The sequence below is a fragment of the Sinocyclocheilus rhinocerous genome, unplaced genomic scaffold (assembly GCF_001515625.1).
Source record: "Sinocyclocheilus rhinocerous isolate Xijiao unplaced genomic scaffold, SAMN03320098_v1.1 scaffold1861, whole genome shotgun sequence".
Taxonomy (NCBI): Eukaryota; Metazoa; Chordata; class Actinopteri; order Cypriniformes; family Cyprinidae; genus Sinocyclocheilus; species Sinocyclocheilus rhinocerous.
In genome coordinates, this window is record NW_015652149.1 from 79,936 (window position 1) to 85,488 (window position 5,553).

Genomic DNA, 5,553 nt, shown 5'->3' on the forward strand with positions numbered 1-5,553 from the left:
GTAATAAATGTATTGTTCATTGTATGCTCATGTTAGTTAATACATTAGCTAACATTAACTAATGACATCTTATTGTATAGTGTTACCATATAAATGTATAGGCCTACAGATAGGCTATGTTTATTTGCGTTTGTTGCACGTGTCATTATATTATTAACATTTCACAAAAATCAAGTTCAAATACGAAGTTTCTGACCAGCGAATGCTTTTTCCAGACATTACCGCCACATCAAAGGCAGTGCATGCATCGCATTTAGGTTTTCATGAACTTGCAGGTTATACAGGTTTCTGTCACTATGTGAGCGCTCAGTTTCGTCTGTTATTTGACCAAAATATCATATTATAAAAGATTAAGCTCTTCGCACAAGCTATTTGGCTGTGAATCGACAACAAATGCTGGACTAAGACACTCTTCTCCGATCCTCAAATACAAAAAAAACATTAGTCTTTATAAATATAGTGTTTCTTCAGTAAAGAAAATGCTGTACTTATTAAATCAACAGGTCTTTATTTACCTTCAGACTGCAAACAAGCTGAAATGCTCCAAACTGCGCGCCGCACTTCATTCACGGGAGAGGGGGAGGACAAATTAGGTTTGACTGACAGTTTGAGGAGCCAATGGAGTTACGGTACCGGTGCGACCACAGTATAAAGGGGCGCCGGGAGAACACGTCATCCACTTCTTCGTCTTCAAGTGACTGTTTTGTTTGAAGCATGCATTCCGGTGGTAAGAATTATCTTTTCTTCCCTTGTCATGGCGAGCACTAGTAAGACGTTTAAGAGGTGTGTGGATCCGTGTACTCGCTATTTGACACCTGATGACACACACAATCTTTGTGTCTTTTGTTTGGGCGAAGAGCACGCACGCGATGTCCTCGAGGGGGCAATCTGCGTCCACTGTGAGCATTTTTCTATCAAAAAGCTCCGCTCTCGTCTGTCTCTCTTTTCGAGGAAAGAGGGGCAGCCGTCTGCTCCCCGCGGTTCAGGAACCGTCGCTGCCGAGGCATGGAGGAGAATGAGCTCATGGGGATCACAGGTGGATCTGGCCAATGAGTTAAAGAAGGGGCTTTCCCTCTCGTGCTCATCGGCCGCGGACAAGGGCGAGCTGCTGGATGATGATGATGCAATTTCCCTTACATCATCTGATCCAGCAGCTAGTGCTCTGCTGGGTTCTGCCCAGGAAGAGCAGGAGATGTCTGAGGAGGGCGAAGAAGTCGAGACTGAGCCCTCTCAATCCTCCTGCCCTGCATATGATGAACTGTTGGAGGTTATGGAATGCGCCACGGCGAGGCTCGACATGCCGTGGAAGCGGGCCAAGAAGGTGGCGCCGTGGGGTCATCTCGACAAGCGTTATCTCTCTGACCATAGCCCCCAAGCTCAAGTGAGCCTTCCATTTCTTCTTGATCTCCATACGGAAATCGAGAAGGAATGGAAGAAGCCATTTTCCTCTCACATCTATAATTTCCAGCATACTAGTTATGCCAACATTGAGGGGATGCGTGAAAGCGGCTATGAGAGGATGCCCCTATAGAAGAGACGCTAGCTAGCTATCTCTCTGTGGGTGAGACATCCTCTCTCAAGGCTCCCTCCTTGCCATCTAAGCCCCTTCAGGATACATCTCGCTTAAATGGCAGATGATGCGATGCTTCAGGCATACCAGGCTGATCTGCTGAAAGACCTGGATATGGGTCATGGCCTTTCCTCTGATAGCTGAGCTGCGTCACACCACGGATCTTGCTTGCAAGACATCTGTGGGTGAACCTGGCAGATATCGGGAAGAAAGAGAAGGGCTTTCTCCTCGATGCTCTGGTTTCACCTTCCGAACTTTTTGATACCTCCGTCGAGACGGTGGTCGAGAAGTTTAGGGAGGCGAAGGCGCGCTCAGCGGCCTTCAAAACCTTCATTCCACGAAGGTCCAGGTCTGAGCCAGAAAAACGCAGGGGTCCTGGCCCGTCCCGGTTCTAAACGCTCTCGTCCAGACCAGAGTAAGACCTGAAACATCTACTCACCTCCCTAGAGGGGGTTTAACATCTGCCCTCATCTTCCCCTTCCTAATTCCCCTGTAACCACCATCAACTCCACCTGACCGAGGTTAGGTGGGAACCTCCTGCGCTTGCATTGCAGTCTCTCATGCTGGACCTATGATGTTTTTGGTTTAGTTCTATGTCTCATAGAAACTACCTTACTGATGGTCCGAACCCGAGGCTTATTCGGACTTCGCCTCCTGAACTGAGCTCATGTGCGGGAGCCATGGTGGGTGAGTATGATCCATTTCAAATCTGTTCTCTGGAGGTTGTGTGAATCCTTTTGCTAGCCTTTTTTGCAGTGTTTCCGGGAAGTGTCTGTTGTGTTTCTGACCTTGTTTAGGGTAGGTCCTCGGCGAGCACCCCCTCTGCTGGACTCAGAACCCTTGCTATCGACTCATTATGGTGATGGCCTTACTCGTCGATAGTGGATCCAGACTGGATAATAGCCCTGTTTTCTGCCTGATGCCTCCTGGATCATGTGGCCAATTCATTAGGCTTCTGTAGGAGCCTTCTTGGTCATCAGGTCCCCAGTACAGCACTGCAATCCCAGGACCTGCGGGTCTTTCCTTCTGGTGAGCTCTCCGGAGTGTATGCTTTGCGAGATGCCCCCTGGATGCCCTGGCTGGGTATTTGCTTCGAGAGGCTGCCCCGACTAGAACGCCCTAAGCATGTCTCGCCCCCAGGGGCTTCCTGTTTAAGGATATCACTCAATCATCATGCATTTCTCTGAGTGGAGCTCCTCTCGCTGAGGCATTGAGTGGCTTTACTCCTTAAACTTCACTCTGCAGTCCGCTAGTTGCATCGCACTGCCCTTATGGTGAACCAATGAGTCACCCCACCGTGGAGTGGGCTTGAGTACACTGTTTTCCCTGATGTATGAGTGAGGGGTGTTTCTGCGTAAACCCTTCCCGAGTGCTCTAGCTCTGAGGAGCAACAGCTCTCTATGCATGATCTGGGCATCTCTATCGGGGTAGGGAGTACAGGTCTGGATTGGGTTGACAATAGCTGCCTCCCTGGTGAGCTGTCTTTAATCTAGCTAGCATCGCTCCCCTCACTGTAGAGGGTCATCTATGAGCATGCTGCTCCTTTCCGAGCGTCCGAGCGTCCGAGTTCCCTCCTCTCCAGAGAAGTTGAATTCCCCGCTTCATGGGGTCCACTGCGTAACCATTGGAAGGGGTCGGACTCTTCTTAAAAGCCACTCCCCTTGGGCTGTTCTCGTAGTGGGTTTTAGCAGTGCTCCCCTCATTCCAGAAGGGTCACCTAGGATCACGCTACCCCTCTCTGAGGGTTCTGAGTTCTCCTCTCACTTTGAGGGCTGAGTTCTCCGTTTCCCAGAGCTCCTTGAACCAGCAACATCAGGCTACTAGGCCCCTTCCTCTGCCTCCCTGATACGCTGTGTTAATGGTTAAGCTTGCAGTACGCTTACCCTTCAGGATTATCTACGAGCACGCTGTAGGTCGAGCATCTGTCTCCCCCTCTTAGCTGAGAGCTGGGTGCTATGCTCTTCAGCTAGGTAAGTTACTGCTAGCCAGACCAGGCTTGTGACCATGATGATAAGTTGGTGACCCCTCATTTGACGGATTGTTCTATGGGATGTGCCATTTCCATCTATGTGCGCTCCATTTTTGCTATGGACTGCTCCCTCAGAGTGCCGCGGTCACATAGGGTCTCTAGGCCTGTCTAGTAAACAGCCTCTATGACCCCTTAGTAACGTTATCCCTAAAATCCATGTTATGGTAAGTGCGCACACTAAGTCTCTGTGCACTTTCTAAAATCCACACTGTGGTAAGGAAGCACATCAAGCATTTTGTGTTCTTTCTAAAATCCTGTATGGTAGAGGTTACGTGCTGTGGCTTCGTGCCCTTTCTTTGAGTCGGTCAGGCCCCGGTTTCACCTTGAGCCCCACTCTACCTATATATCCCCAGTGATACCGACTTGAACAAGGTGTTGATACCAAGGGTCTGTTGAGACAGTTATTTTATTTTATTTTATTATACAGTTATTTTATTATTTTTTTATAATACTGATGCTTAAGTGTAAGTTTCATGAATGTGACACGTTCCTGGCAGGAGATATGTGCATTTCCTAAAAACTGGCTTGCTGTGAAAAGCATTACATTTGTTTCATGTGTGAGTTCAGACGAAGCCCATCCAGAAGCCTGTTTTTGAAATAGTCTCCTTACATCAATCTAAACAATAGTCAATACATTTTATTTTACATTTTACATGACTATAAAATACGAATGTGTTATATCATGCTGATGCATTGTTACAGTCGCTCAATATCAACATGCCACTTTACAAGCTTATTTCGTAGGCTGAGAACCAGAAATAAAAAGCTTTGTGAATTTAGTATTTTTTCATGTCATTACATTGTTTAAAGCAAAAGGAAAAAATAAGGTAAAATAACATTTTAGAAAAATTATATTTTATTCATAAGTTATGCTTTGTCCTCTGTAGAGGACACCAGGACTCAGTTTTTCTAAAAATAAAATGACAAGAATAGACATGAAAAGGCAAAAACAATGGGAATTAAAAAAATAAAATAAAAATCACCAATCAATTTTTAGGCTTCAGGATTTTTTTTATACCTAACTTTGTTTAGGGATGGTTCTCAACTATGTTATAAAATATATAAGAAAATTATTTGATATACCATTTTGCTTTATGCAATGTGTGTGTAAAAGCTCCATAAACTGGTTCCCTTTCATGGGAACTTCGAACTGCGTCCTCTAGGGGTCGCTATGGGGAACGCCTCGTCGTGACCCGTGTCTGAAGCATACATTGAAAAAAACACCAACTCGTTGGCCGGCGACAGCCATGACGTCACTACCGGTGCGACTATAGTATAAATAGGCGCCGGGAGTAAGTTGAATGGCAGGGCATACGCAGCAGCAGGTCAGGCTGTTGCTTCGTTGCACTCTATGGCGGTGCTCCAGGCATACCAGGCTGATCTGCTGAAAGACCTGGATAAAGGCGAGGGCCTTTCTTCTGATGACATGGCTGAGTTGCGCCGCACCACGGATCTTGCTCTCCGTGCTACTAAGCAGGCTGCCTCTGCCATGGGCAGATCTATGGCAGCGATGGTAGTAACGGAGAGGCGGCTGTGGGTAATCCTGGCGGACATCGGGAAGAAAGAAAGGGGTTTTCTTCTCGATACCCCGGTTTCGCCCTCTGAACTTTTTGGTACATCCGTTGAGACGGTCGTCGAAAAGTTCAGGGAGGCGAAGGCGCGCTCAGCGGCCTTCAAAACCTTCATTCCACGAAGGTCCAGGTCTGAGCCCGAACAACCCAGGGGTCCTGGCCCGTCTCGGTTTGAGGATCAGAGACGAGCACAGAAGGCTAGTGTCGCGACTCGCGCTCCTCCTCCGCCTGCGGGTAGGGGTAGGAAGTATCGTGGGTCAAAGGGAGGTAGGCAAGACCTGAGGGATGTGATCCAGACAAGGCGTCAGCGCTTTCGTCCGGATCAGAGTAATACTTAGGTATCCACTCTTTCCCTCAGGGGGTGTAACATCTACCCTTTTCTT